Genomic DNA, 14,509 nt, shown 5'->3' with positions numbered 1-14,509 from the left:
TTATATGTTGGCAAAACCTTATCTTGTTAGTTTGAGTTAAGTTTGATTCAAGCTTTAGCTTTTAGCTTTAGTTTTTTATCACAATAAATAAACTTAAGTGAATCATTAATTTACATCCAGTTCCAGCACAGGCGGTTGTGTGGGGGAAGTGGTGCTGATGGGTGTGTAACAAAGTTGACTTTCATGCAGGAGACTGGAGCAATTATCAGTTCAAGTTTTTATTAACTGTAACCCTGATCTTTCCCGAACCTTAACCATGGTAGGTAAACTGTATTTTTTTACCATAGTTTATTTGGTAAAACAGATGTTGGAAAAAGTACAGTTGCAGTTGAAAAAAGATAATACATCAGCATGTATCACAGTAAATGTTATCCCTATACTCATCATATTAAAAATATTTAAAGTCGCAATAATATCATATCATGACTAAAGTATCGTGATAATATCTTGTGGAGCCGCTGGTAATTCCAACCTCTACTGATGACGGGGATTGAAAAAATGTCTGTTAAATGAATGTAATGAAAACTCTCATGAGCCATTACATCCGCTCCTTTAATACCCTTTAAAAGCAATGTCTGTCTTCATACTGACAGTTTTTGCGAGTCTGGTTTCCCACGAGCAGGAGAATAGCATACAAAATATGTTGCCAAGGACAGATAATGTCTCTTAAAATTGAATTCATTTTTGTAGAGATATTGACAGTCCAGCGGTCACCTTGTTTTCCATGCATGATGCAGGCATAGATTTTTATCAGGAAAATGTCCTCTGTCCCTTTGCACAAAGATACGTTATACCACTAAAATAAATATATACCCATGAATTTAATTACTTCCTTTGGAATAATTCCAAAATGTAGCTTTAATATTTGTGCCAGTTACAGGCCTCTGTGGCTCAGAAGCACAGGAGGTTTGGAGTTATGCCACATCCTTTTTGGATTTACATTGTTATCCACATGTAATACAATTTCAGTGTAATAACATTTGTGTACTATATGCAAAGTCAAGAGCAAACCACTCTGTCTCTGAGGTACAAAAGCTTCTTCCTGTTCTAAAGCTTCACGTCCTCTCTCTTAGTGGTCACAGTGATTGCAGTGTCCAAAGGTGACCATTCAAATGCTCCTGACATTTGGGAAATTGTCCTTTTTGTTCACCCATCTCCCTTTATTTCACCACCTTTTTTCTTCGAAATGCCATTTCACCCTTTTCAGTCCACTTTCACCCTGTTGATCTCTCTTCCTCTCTTTCCTTTCCTGTTCAGTCCTGGTCGACCTCTGACAGGCTCCTGGTTTGGAAGATTTGTTTTTTCTGTTCTTACTTGTCCATTTCTTTTGGAATGTAGAAGTGTGGCGCTTGACTTTTATTAAAATTCAAAAGGGTCTAATAGCATTAAGTGCTGATTAAATGTTTTAAAACACCAGTCTTGTGGTCTTAATGTTTGCTTTAATAATTTCTTTCTTAATCAGTAGCTTAAATGGCTAATGGATTTGGCCCTGTCTTGATTTTCATGGGATGTTTCAGATTAATTTTATTTATTTGTTTATTTATTTTTTGAAGTGAGTTTGTTTTAGGTATTTCTCTATAGTAAGTGTATTACCTACAGTAGATGCACACTATATGTAGAACATTTTCACAGGTTCACTGTGCCATCAGGCAGATATTTATGATGGGAAACGTCCATTACATGAGCCAAATATTGCTCTCTCTAAAGTAACCAAACTCCTTTGCCAGAAACAGTAATTTTAGCACACATGAGTTGCTGGTCTGCCACAGATAGTTTGTGTTTTTTTGGAGTTTTGTCATTTTAAAAGGTTAGTTTGGATTCGCCAAAGTCAGTGGCAAGATAAAGCTGTGGAAATATTCTTAACATAGCGTACACTTAAACTGATATTGTTTTTGCAGGTGGCTAAAATACATTTTGCTGCCACAGCAGTACATTGGTTAGCTTCCTACACCGGTATCTCTCTTGCCTCTCCAAACCTGCCTCTGGAGGAGTTCTGACTACTATCTGCTGTAGTTAATACACTGACTATGGAAAAGTACCTCGTACAACCCCACTTCAAAAATGCTATAGTTTTGCTTTACATTTTCTGACACACTTTTGTTTTTTACTTTTGTATTGATGACAAAAACATGAGCTTTTGTGGCTGACGCTCTTTTCTCAGCTCTGTCAGGTACAGTTTCTATTGTTGCTCAATCAAGTTGCCCATTTTTTTTATTATTACAACAAGGCACAAATGATCACAAATCACAATAATCTGAATTGTAGGCCTTACCTACCTTGTGCGGAAAAGACAAGGTCTTACGTTAGGTGATTTGGAATTAATATTGTAACACTTTCTTGCCAATACGGAAGTGAAATCGGTCCTAAATTATAAATTAAATTCATAATGGTCTTAAAATGGGTGTAAGAATACTTACATTTAGCCTGCAGAAACCCTGAGACCAGAGACACCAAAATAAAGTGTGAATTGAATGTATTCTGAATAAAGTTTCAAGTATTCCATTTTGTTGAGGAAATATTCTTTCCAGAAGAAAATATGATGTTCAGCGTGTCTCTTAGTCTTGTCATGTTGGTGGGGTAGTTGTTTTAACAGAGATAAGTGCTGCACCTTCAGAGCTCAGTGACGTCCACAGAGGGCAGTAATTTGCCCCCAGAGACCCAGCTCAGTCATTAGCGATTTACAGCTGCCTACAGTTTTCCTCTGAAGAGAGCCATTAATCTCAAAACAACTCATACACTGTGTGGACTTACTGGAGTGTTTACTCTCTGTCTCTGAGAAATTGTTTGTCCAAAACTATTTTTTTTATCTTCTAGCCAGTTTTACTTTTGCAAGAGAGATAAGCATTTGGAGGTGCACAATTTTCAGCTCCTAGTTGTGATGGTGGATGGCCTCCGCAGCGCTGGGATGTGTGTTTAGCTGACTTTGTTGGGTTAGACAACAGATATTCTCCATAGAGGAAGGCCTGCACCGCTCAGCATGGATGCACTTCTTCCCCTGCTCATTAGGGCTGAACTACAAGACTGCTGGGCCACAAATCTGCACTGGCCACATCGCCTCACCCGGTAATCGATCCCCCCACGGCCACATGACACAAGGCACACACATAGTACACACAGAGCCATTGAACCAAAGCTCATGCACTGAGAAGCAAGCTGTGCAGTGTCCAGGCAGGGTGTTAGTTGGTAATCATTAACACAGACTCCCTGTTTGCTTTGCCTCCGTCCTGACTTTGTCTGTTAGCTTTTATACATGTCTTGTGTGTGTTGTCAACAGGGCCATGTTCCTCACTGCACTTTATCAGCTTGTGCACTTTATTTACACGCTGGGTCCCTCCATAGATGCACATATGCACATACAGTACACACAGACATCTGTTTACGCTCGCAGTCATGTTTCTGGCGGAGTTACAGTTTGCTGCAGACTTCCTGTTCTCTAGCAGCTCACAAATGAGCACAGAAGACAGATGTGTTGTAAAGTAGAAAATGGCTCATAATTAATCCGTAGACAAAACAAGCAAACACTTAGAAGGTAAATTCAAGGATTTCCTGGGGAGAGGATTGATTGGATGTGAGATGACCCCCCCAAGGAAATGAGTATGTGGCTGGTTGTGGCTGAAAGGGCAGACAGGAAGCACGGTGAGGACAAATACACCAGCAGGGTGCTGCAGAGCTCTTACTCGCAGATTACAATTTGATAGAATTTTAAAGTTAAAGGCTACATACTTAGTCTTATATTTACTGTAATAAATCATAAAATGACCATGATATGTCAAAGACTGGTTTCCTCCTTTAAAATTTCTGTTTCAACCAGTAACTTGTGTTTTTATTTGCCCATTTCAAGTTAATTAGAGTTCAAATTAATGCTGAATGTTCACCAAGCAAGTGTCAGTTTATGAGTTGTGAACAGAATCATTAACAATCTTAGAAGGAGTAGATCTTTATAACAATTAAATTGAGCAATAATGGAGTCTGGCATTGAACTCAGACTCCGGAGTGTGTATTTTCAGAGCAGTGGGCTTTTGTTGTCAGGATAAAGGGCTTAGCTTTACATTGACAGAAAACTGACAGTTACAAATGGCTGATCAACTTACAGTGTAGGACTCGGTGAAGCTTGTTATTGTCAAATTATAATGTTACATTTCTGCATTGTCCCAACAGGAAAGGATGATTATGACAAACTAAAAGTTATTAAAAGTATAAATCCAGAGGCTGAAATAGATATAATTTAAGATATGAAGTATAGGTAAGTGTAGGGAAAATAAATTTAATCAACAGTAAATATTTGTAGTGTGCCTTTACGTTTTTCACTTTTCATTGCTTTTCAAAAGAAGTGACACCACAGAACAAAGATATCATAAACAGTAAAGCTACTTTTACAAAGATAAAAGTAGAAGCATATAGAGTATTTTTGGTTTGATACCAATAATATATCGTAGTACAGGTAAATAATTGTTCTAAACAATAATATAGCAAGGCACACAGGCAAATGAAATTTGTGAGATTATGATTGGTCTTAATAGATAGGTATAGAGCATGATAAACATCCTGCCTACAAGGATCTTGATTGAACAAGCTCTGACCAATGGCTGCCCACCCTAGAGCCTAGTTCTGCTTGAGGACTCTTTTTTTAAAAGTTTTTTTTCCACTGCTGCCTGAGTGTTTACTCATGGTGGGAATTATTGGGTCTCTGTAAATCACATTATAATAAATGTGGGCCAGAACATTGACATATTCTATATTAGAAATGAACAACATGACAAAAGTAAAGCTAAAAGGATCTTGATTGCCCCCTGGTGGCTGGCTGCAGTATAGGACATAATTCCTCCCCTAATGTTAATACATAGGACATGGGCCAAACGTAATCATCAGAGTGCAATAAATACATTTTCCCCAAAGATTGTTTCTGTCATTTTAGGTAGTTCTTATCATGCAGTGTATGTTCAAATGTTCAAGTGAGTCCACCTTTCTTTACAGTCAATGATCTAGACCTGCTGTATATGAATAAAATTGACTTGACTATAGCCAGTCCCTGAAAAGGTTCTGCCCTCCGTCTAACCAATCCATAGCCAATCACACTGCTACAAATGTGTTACCTCGCTGTAATGTCAGAAGATCAATTGGTCATCCTCCAAAAAAAACTTCTAAAAAAAAAAAGTATTGTGCGGTGTCAGCACAGGACATCAGGTATCATGTCAGCATGTTGAAAAATTTCAGTGATACTGCTTGTCCTTGTCTGTAGCCTGCCTGAAATAATAACTTGTGTAATAGATTTTTTTTTTCACGAACTGCGGAGAATTTGCCAGTAATTTAAATTTACACATGGCTCAGCTTTTCTTTTCTTCTCTCTCTGGATATTCTTTGCCAAGCAAGGCCAGTGGATGTAATGTGCAGCTGCTGCAGTTAACGAGTAAACCAATGAATAAATGAATGACCATATAAGAGAGGTACACTTTCAATCCCTGACGTATTTTACAGCTAAACATGTAGGTAAATTTTATTTTACATTTGTTCTGATCTATTTTCACAGAGATTAGATGCAATAAAGGGCAGTTTGTTGTGGTTATCATCACCTTCCCTTGACTGAGAACAAAAGCTGGCAGACGTCTTTAAGTACTTCTGCATTTCATGCCAATAAAGCACCATTAAACATCCACACCTCCATCAAGTCAGGAGCCGTTGGCCTCGCTGTGTCCACTCGAGTGGTCAAATGAGACTCGACTGCTTGGCAGATTTTTTGCTGCCGGTCCTCCTTTGCAGCCTTCGCATCTGCTGCCCCCTCCCTGGGAAACCCGAGTGCCACATCTGGTCGGTCGGGCTGAGAGTCGAGGGGACGCTCCTTGAGGCAGTGCATTAGCATACACTTACTCCGGGAATGCCCTTGACTTGCTGTCTGATGAATGGCACGTGAGCAGCATCAAATGCACCCAGCGGGACCTGTGGAGAGACAGAAAGATGAAGATGGGGAGGATGGAATAAAGGAGAATGAGTGTGACTAAGCGGCAGTTATGGCTTTAAAAAGGGAGTCAGAACTGTAATCATATACAGTATGAGTGCCTCATTACCATTATTCATTAATCATCTAATGTTACGAGGCTTTCACCAGTGCTTTGTCTTATTCCAAGAGAAAATATCGCTCCACAAAGCAAGAACAACTTTGCTGATGGTTGTACCTTCAATGGATATTTGTTTTCATGGAGCAGAAGGTGTGAGTGGGTGTCAGAAAATAGTGAGCTGAGAGATAGAGGGGATGTGTGTGCATTTTGTCTGACAGACGAAGAGCAAGCGAGGGAGAGAGATGGAGAAAGAGAGAAGTTGGGGGAGGGGGCTGGAGTAGGTGGGCGGGAAGAGAGGAGGCGAGTGTCACGGACACAGAGAGAGAAAGAGAGAAAGGGAAGGAATAGCGAGCTGCTCGCTTGCCGGAGCTGTTGACTGCGAGTGTGTGATCGTGAGTGCTTCTTGAGCCGTCGTGTGAAAGGAGAAAAAAAACGGGGGACATCGCTTTTTGAGCCATTGTTTTTTTTTTCTCTCTTTTTTTTTCTCTTAAAGTGCCACATCAAGCTCCCTCAGCGAAAAGCAGAAGTTGTCTGAAGCCCCTTCCTGGGATTGTTAAGAGGACCCAGGGAAGACAGCGTGCTGCCAGGTAAGAAGAACATGTTTATACAGTCAAAACGGTGTGAGAGCTCCTGTTTGTGCTTCTGCTTTGAAAATAATACATGTGGTTGAAATGGAGAGCAAGGAGCTGTTTGAGTGTCAGCAAACGTGGCTCGCAGGACCAACTGTACTGTAATATGTGATTGGAAGAGTGAGGTCGTGTAGAGGAAGAGGAGGAAGATGAAGAGGAGGAGGTGTCTTTTTGACAGCGGCTCATGTGGGGTGACAGTTGTCAGAGGATGTCAGATTTACACTGATGGGGATTACTCAAAAGGAAAAAAAAAACATTTACAAGATTAGATCAGTTTTGGAGAAACTGGAAAGACTCTTTTCTGTCTTGTTCTGCAACTGCCCTTAAATAGTGTGGCGTTAAATCAGTGCCATCTCTGATCTCTGTCATAGTTTCTTGAAAACTGGTCACAATATTAGTTTGTGAGCAATTTGATTTGTGTGTAGGGCTGCAACAATTTTTTGATTAACTGATTAGTTGTCATCTATCAAATTAATTGCCAACTATTTTGATAATCGCCAACTACTAGAAAAATGTCTAAATTCTTAGATTTCTGCTTCATGACTGGGAATAATTTCTGTTCTTTTTAGTCCTCTTTCGCATAAAACTGGATATCTTTGAGTTGTGGAGAAAACAAAACATCATCTTGGGATTTGGGAAACATTTTTACCCTTTTCTGACATTTTATCACCAAATCACTATTTGATTAATCAAGAAAATGATTGCCAGCTCATTTGATAACGGTTATTGCAGCCTTATTTGTGTGTGTCTACATTTCAGAGTGTGACCTGGTTGGCTGTAGCTCTACAGCTGATAGGATCCGTAGTGTTGGTGACAGGCAGGGGTAAGCAGGGGGATAGGTCCTCGTCAGGCTCAGCGTGGCAGCGGTGGCGGCAGTGTAGTCAGAGAGGTGACACTTATTCCCGTACAGAGAAGAGAGAAAAGACACGCCGTGTTCAGCTATATCTATAGTCAGATACAGTGGCTTCCTAACCCAGGGCTTTGTCATTTAATGAGAAGTTATACTGTAATCGAATCACTGCTCTGCCTTCCCCGCTGTTTGTCATTTCCCCTTTGTCGTTCCTTATCTCCCTCTCTCTGTCCTCATTATCTCAGATTCAACTGAAATGAACTAGTCCATCTCTCTTCTTTTTTTCCATCCCTCCTCTCTCCATTCATGCATGCTGACGTACAGTAGACTATTAAACAAAAGACAGGACTAGAGGGGCCAGAGACCGAACAAAGCTTCTCTGTTCTTAATAACATTTGCGCTTTTATTTTTTTCTTCTTGTCCTCTCATTTAGAAACATGAAAGAGGTGAAGGTTGGTAGATGGTGGGGCTTCAAATAGCACCCCTCCATCTATTTGATTCCATTGTCTTGTGCTGGAACAAGCCATGAAAGAAAGCCAACACGCAGCTCACAGTCTTTTCAAACGGAAAACTAATTGAGTCGGATTGCAGTTTCCATTTTGACTTCATTTTTCCGCCACCTTCCAAATCCTTTATTCTCCTACGGGGTCCAATAAATCCTTTTCACATCCACTTCCGCCTTTGTAGCTCCTTGGAAAATGGATTTCTGCGTCCCGTAGTGGACCTGAACAATCTGCTCACCTTTCATATTCATGCCTTTGTTAGCTTTTGATTTATGTGTAAAATCTGGAGTCATTTGTGGAAGCTATTTAATATGATTCATTCTTTTTGGGGACAATTATATCTTTCTCTTGTAAAATATTGCGCCCACTGGTATTGTCATGTGATTTACCTACTGTTTGTTGCATGTGTGTGTCCACGGTGTGTGATGTGTATCCAGCTGTGAGATCTCCCATCGCATCAATAGTTAATGAGCGTCTCCACTGCTCATTCATAGGGCCCATTCACGCAGTGTTTTTGTTTATCTAACTGCTGCACAGCCTTGAGTGACATACTGTACTATTATGAAGCTTTTAAAGGGATAGTTCAGATTAACTGATGTGAGGTTGCATGAGGTACTTATCGATAGTCAATTTGTTCCCTATAGTAGATACCGGTGTTACACGCCCTCAGCTTGGAGAAGCAGAGGGCTGCACCACCATGGGAGCAAAGCACTGTACTGCTGTGGACAGGGTCAGCAACACAAGAATTTTTAGCTAATTAAAAAAAGTCCATCTAAAATAATAAATATCAGTTTAAGTGTTGTTATATTTAGAAGCGGTCAGCTGTTAAAGCTAAGCTAAACTGTTAAACACCAGAGTCACACAGCAACACAAACTAACTAACTGATTGAGGCAGTGGTAGACCAGCAACTCCTGTTTTCTGCGAGGTAAAATGACTGATCTGCCTGTGGAGTCTGGTTCGTTTTGGAGAGCAATATTCGGCGTATATTATAGCAGTTTCCCATCACAAACAAGGGTGTCTGACAGTGAGGTTAAGTACACTTAAACTGATAATGATATTTGTTGTTGACTCTGTCCACAGCAGTGCATTGCTTAGCTTCTATGCTTGGACTCCTCCCTGCTTCTCCAAACTGTGGACACCTACTGTAGTAATAAACTACAATAAGTGCCTCATACAAACCATCCCTGTTAACACATTGCAGCCTTGAGCTGGATTTGGATCCAGGCAACATGCTGACCTTCACACAACCTTGCGGTGTTACAGTGGGCGTTCGGTTTGTTAATAAGGGGTGGCAACATTTGAGAGTAAAGACTTGTCTCCATAAATCTTTCAAAATAGGGAGTATAGAGAGGACGTAAAAATGTGATGGAGAAATGAAAATACTTTTGACTTTAAGTTTGTTCAATTTGTGCCAAAAAAGAATGTTTTCTTGAACTTACATGTTTTTCCTGTATGTGGGTGTTGGTGTGTGCAAGAGTTCTGACCGGATCACTCCATCCATGGTTGTTACAGCTTTCTTGCCCAGAGCGGCAGGCAGCTCCTTTCGGTCCACTGGATGCAGTCCGCGCTCTCCGTGACTCATTGCACTCATCTACTCTGATTGGCTGGCTTTTCTACTCCGGGGAAAGACAGGACGGAGCGGGGCTGGCCTCTCATGAGCGGGGATCAGCCGTTCTTTTCACACAACATCCCGCTGGATGCACATTCACAATGTGTTTGGTCTGAATGTGAAAACACAGGCACGAGGAAGAGGAAACTCTGCTCCCATCTGGTATCGTCTCTTTAGCTGACGAAGACTTTCACACATTTGAGCAAAATAAGTACTGTATCACTGAGATCTTGAGAAAAGCAATATTCCATCTAGCCCCATCCACCGTCGTGTTTCTTTATCCATCTAAGAGATGTATTCAGGCCTCCAGACCCCCCATCCCTTTGTAGATGACGCTGTCACATGTGACAGCTCTGAAGCAAACAGGGCGTGGAGCTCCCTGCCTGCTGAGACTCTGCCTTGTTTGCCTCTTACAGACAGACCCGGCTGAGACGAGGTCCAAGCTGCTCCACCCAGTCACCCAGCCAGCAAAAGTCTTTTTTTCTCTCTGTGGGTAGAGCCTCTGTGCTCAGGCCGTGCAGCGCTGATTCAGAACCATGGACAGCGCTCCTGCACCGAGGCAGAGAGGTGGCGACAAGCAGGGGAGGGTGAAATTTCAGCACCACCTCTTGCGGACAGCACCAACAGTCAATAATAGTCGAGAATCAGACAGAAATGAAGAATTTAGGAATAATGGCAACGAGAATGAGACACTCACAGTGTCAGAGCAGAGAAATGACGGAGGATATTGCCTTGTTTGTAAAGATTATTCAAAACATGATTAGATAATATACTGTGGGGAACGACAGATTTTACATTTTGGTTGCAGACAGCTCTGTAGCTGAGGAGCAGGCACAGCAGTGTTTGCATATTTACCAGCTTTAATCTATTTGTGTTTACGAACCAACACTGGCTGTCAGAGTCAACTGGCAACAGTGCTCAATACTTAACCAGGTAGCCTGGATAAATAATTAACATTTGCCAAACATGCAAATCATACAAGCAGGGTATGTGCTTCTTTTTCACAGTGGGTGTAGTTCACTGGAGCATTAAATCTTTGTTGGCTCGCAGTCAGGAATACTCAACTTTCCTATAGCTCTGAAGATTTATGTCCTTTAAATCCTTCTTGGCTTGCAATCAGGAATACTCACGACTTTCCTGTAGCTCTCTAGCTGTATATTGGTTTAATACAAACCATTAGGATTTCATAACTGCAAAATTTAAAGAGCAATCTTCACAGTTATGATAATTAAATTAATTACTCTAACTTCATACTTAACTTTAAAAGTCTCTACCATGTTGCTCCGTCCATTTTTAATACTTTCATAACTAGACTAAACTGTACTGCCGTTAACATCCGAAGTACACAAGGTCAGAATGAGACTCTAGAATTAGACACTGTGAGACTTCCTCTGCCTTAACTGTGCTCTCAATCAAAGGTACGAACCTCTGGAATTAGCTCTCTGCCAGTTTAAACTGTCAGATCCCATTAACGCCTAATGATACATACGGGTTTTGGAGCTTCATATGCCGCCATCCAGATGACGTCTTTTTCAGAGACATCCCTGCTTTTTTCAGCAGGACAATGCTAAGACACGTGTTACAACATTGTGGCTTTGGAGTTTGAGTGCTAAACTGACCCGCCTGCAGACCCGCCTGACCCACAATGTAACAACAGAGACTCTAAATTAAATTTTTTATGTATCTTTACAGAAAAAAATGCTTATATTTCAGTACTACCCAATGGAAACTGCTTAGAAAAACTCGAACTGTAGATTCAGCAGTTGTCCCTTGACAATGTTGCAGATTAGCGTATTAGTTCTCTTGCTGGACTGGCAAAGACCACGACCACAAATCTTGACTGTGAGCTCTTTTTTCAGCTTAGCTTTGCCCTGCTCAGCATTACTGTATCATACCCAAGACGACCACTCTCTCCTGTAGCAACATGCTTCATTTCACACTACAAATCATTGTGATTAATCTGCTTTGGCTGTAATAAATGTGATGTATGAGTCAGTTATGGCTTTGTCGATCCATTTTATTGATTTTAATGCCTGGTTTTAATATGCATGTACGTGGAAAGCATTTTAAAGCCACAGCCTCATGATTCATATTAATCGTATAGCTGTGCGTTAAGGACACTCATTGGTACAATAACATTTTTTGTGTTGTGTAGCCGGTTGCAAATCATGTATTAATTGGATTTATTTGACACCTTCTGTGTGATAATGGTGAGGCGAGAGGGTGCAAAATCATACTTCAAAACAGGGTTGTTTCTGTACAGGCTGATATATGAAAGCTTACTGTAGTCTGCCCTCTGATCTTTGGCGATGTGAGTTCAGAGGAGAGATTGTTCTCAGAGCCTCGTCACCACACTGATACACTAAGAGAAGCTCGAAAGATAAGAGACACTTCTGTTCATGCATTCACACACACACGTCCACACAAATATGCATACATGGGCTCAGCATGACATTGATTTTGTGCCTCGCTGCATGTCCTCCGAGTACAAAGGATCTCCAGCTACCCCGCAACCACCCGCGCACCCCGACAGAAACAATAAAAGCTGCACAAGTCTTGCCCTAAGGCTTCCGTTATCACCAGTGGACAGCAAAACACCCATCACTCCTCTCCCTCTGCCTCTCTCTCTGCTGAACCCCCACACACATGTCCCCTAATTGAGACAGCTAATAACTAACCAGGGTCATTTGTATATGTATGCATTAGCATAATTGAATAGGCATGAGTTAAGTGTTTTCCACTGGTGTGTTAATAACACGGTCCTGAAAAGAGGCGAATACATGTGCGGCTGTGTTTGTTCGGCTCAAAGCTGCCTTGAACAGGGAGGCATCCATCCGTTCAGTCTCCTCCCCTTTGCCCAGCTTCGATTTTTTTCCCTTGTCACTGTCATGGATGAGAGCAACCCATCCGGGTACTCTGCTCCTGTGTCATGCCCCTCGAAAACAACCACTCTAATTTGACTGCCAGTAGATACAAATTCTTTGCCCGTTTAAAACAGAAATCTGTAATATAATTACTATAATAAATAATAAAATGACTAAGATATGTCATCAGAGATTAAGGAAACAGGCTAAGTTCAAATAGTTGCCTCTATGACAACAACGGCAGCATGTTAAATTTTGAAATTTCTATTCTTGTCTGTTACAGTTTGCTTCGTTTACTTTTATGAGAGTTAAAATTAATGCTGAATGTTTGCCGAATGAGTTAGTGCCTGTTTATGAGTCTCAAGAAATCATTAACAATCTTTGAGAAGGAGTAGGTGTTTATAATGGTTAAATTGAGCGATGTGTTTGGCAGGCAGTTACTACACTCACACTCCAGAGTGTGTATTTTCGGAGCAGACAAATTACAATTATAAACAGCTGATCAACTTAGAGTTGTTGGACTTGTCATAACTTGTTGTCGTCAAATTACAGTGTTGTCTTGCATTCCTGCAGGGTTCCTGCAACCTGCCTGAGCCTTCCTCGAGTCTGGGGAAGAGAAAGATGGGGGGGAAACAGGTTGCTTCACCTGTAGAACATAAATTAAGTAGGGATTCAATCTTTTTAATATGGCTGCAGTGCCCTAATTGGACTGTAGTATTCATTTTGGATGCGTAATGGCTGCATATTGCTCCTTTAAATGCACAAAACGGGAAAACTGCATTGCTTTTACTGTGCCTCCATCAAAGTCTATAAACCTGACAGGGAGTGTGGTCGTTCTCAAGACAGGGATGCAGTGTATGGATGGTCAGGTGTGGTAATTTTCTCCCTCCTTTGAGATGTCCTTGTGGCTGTAAGCCGTGTGTTGGCCGGAGTGCTAATAAACTGGCGGCTATCCCAGTGTGAAAACAGACACGTAGGGCAGGTTAGACAGCATTCAGACTGCCGGCCACTTTGAGTTAATTTTCTTGTGTCAAACAGGCAGAGCTGGAGAGAATTCATACGTGCTTTTTCCCTTCTGACCGGACCACATAGGCCACTGCCACCTCTGGAAGGTAGTCGGTTCCTCTTCAAGTTCACATCTCATCAATAAAAGCTCCTTCTAGCAGAGGAGCCGTGATGTCGGGCAACACAGGCATTGATGGCAGGAGGTGGGGCACATGAAGAGAGAGTTGATGTGAATTGGGCTCAAAGTGAAGAAAGGGATGAAGGGAAGGAGGCTGGCGGTGGGGCTGGAGCAAGGATATATTTTCCATCTCAGTACGCTGCAGCTGTCGTCCTTGTCACCGCACCGTGTAAATCAGCGTGCTGTCGGCTGCGATCTGAGCGGAAAAGAAGAGCTACTTTTTATCACTACATCTCTGACTCTACAGAAGGCTGCATATTCACCAGAGACCTGTATTTACAGAGAGGGAAGGGGGCAAAGCTGACAGCACCAAGAAAGTGCAATTTCTTTTCAGCACTCAGTTCACAGGTTACTGAAAGGTAAAAGGAAACTGGAGAGTAGCACACCTCAAACTTATTTAATTGTTGCATAGCAACAACCCACTGGTTTTCAGTTGTTGACGCACCAAGTAAAGCCTTGTTTTGTGCTTAACAGAATGTGAAATAAGGCTAATGGAAAGAGAAAAAATTAAAATAAGAGAAAACATCTTTTTTTTAGAACTGTGTATATCTTCAGAAATCTCATTTTGTGTCATGTTCAGAAAGCAACGGAAGTAATTGATAAAGGTGAAACTTTATCTGATCTCTTATCATGGGTTATCCAGTCTTTTGCTTTGCACTACCTGGGTAGATTTTTGTTAGTGAGAGTTTTGTGGACAGTTCACATTAATGGAGATACAGTCCCATTATTTCCTGAATCAGAAAGGAAATCATCACAAAAGATCCTGAATATCAATATGATCAATGTAAAGAAACTCAGATTACTGTAAGACAAGAAA

The 14,509-nt window shown here is 41.2% G+C and overlaps 1 protein-coding gene across 4 annotated transcripts in view; it reads left to right on the top strand.

The window, feature by feature from the left end:
* The window catches only part of syt1a (synaptotagmin Ia), a 209,581-nt gene that overhangs the window by 94,111 nt on the left and 100,961 nt on the right, over positions 1 to 14,509 (top strand). For 2 of the 4 annotated variants that reach the window (XM_084711478.1, XM_084711476.1), the window contains one exon: positions 6,547 to 6,640. The exons of 1 other annotated variant lie outside the window; for it this stretch is intronic. The gene's annotated coding sequence lies outside the window, so the exon portion shown is untranslated. Of the gene's footprint in view, positions 1 to 6,402; positions 6,641 to 14,509 lie in introns of those variants that run through there. One more of the 4 variants, XM_084711477.1, reaches the window with a different exon arrangement.

The sequence above is a fragment of the Lutjanus erythropterus genome, chromosome 22 (assembly GCF_056507025.1).
Source record: "Lutjanus erythropterus isolate fLutEry1 chromosome 22, fLutEry1.hap2, whole genome shotgun sequence".
NCBI lineage: Eukaryota > Metazoa > Chordata > Actinopteri > Lutjaniformes > Lutjanidae > Lutjanus > Lutjanus erythropterus.
This window is presented reverse-complemented; position numbering and strand designations above follow the sequence as displayed.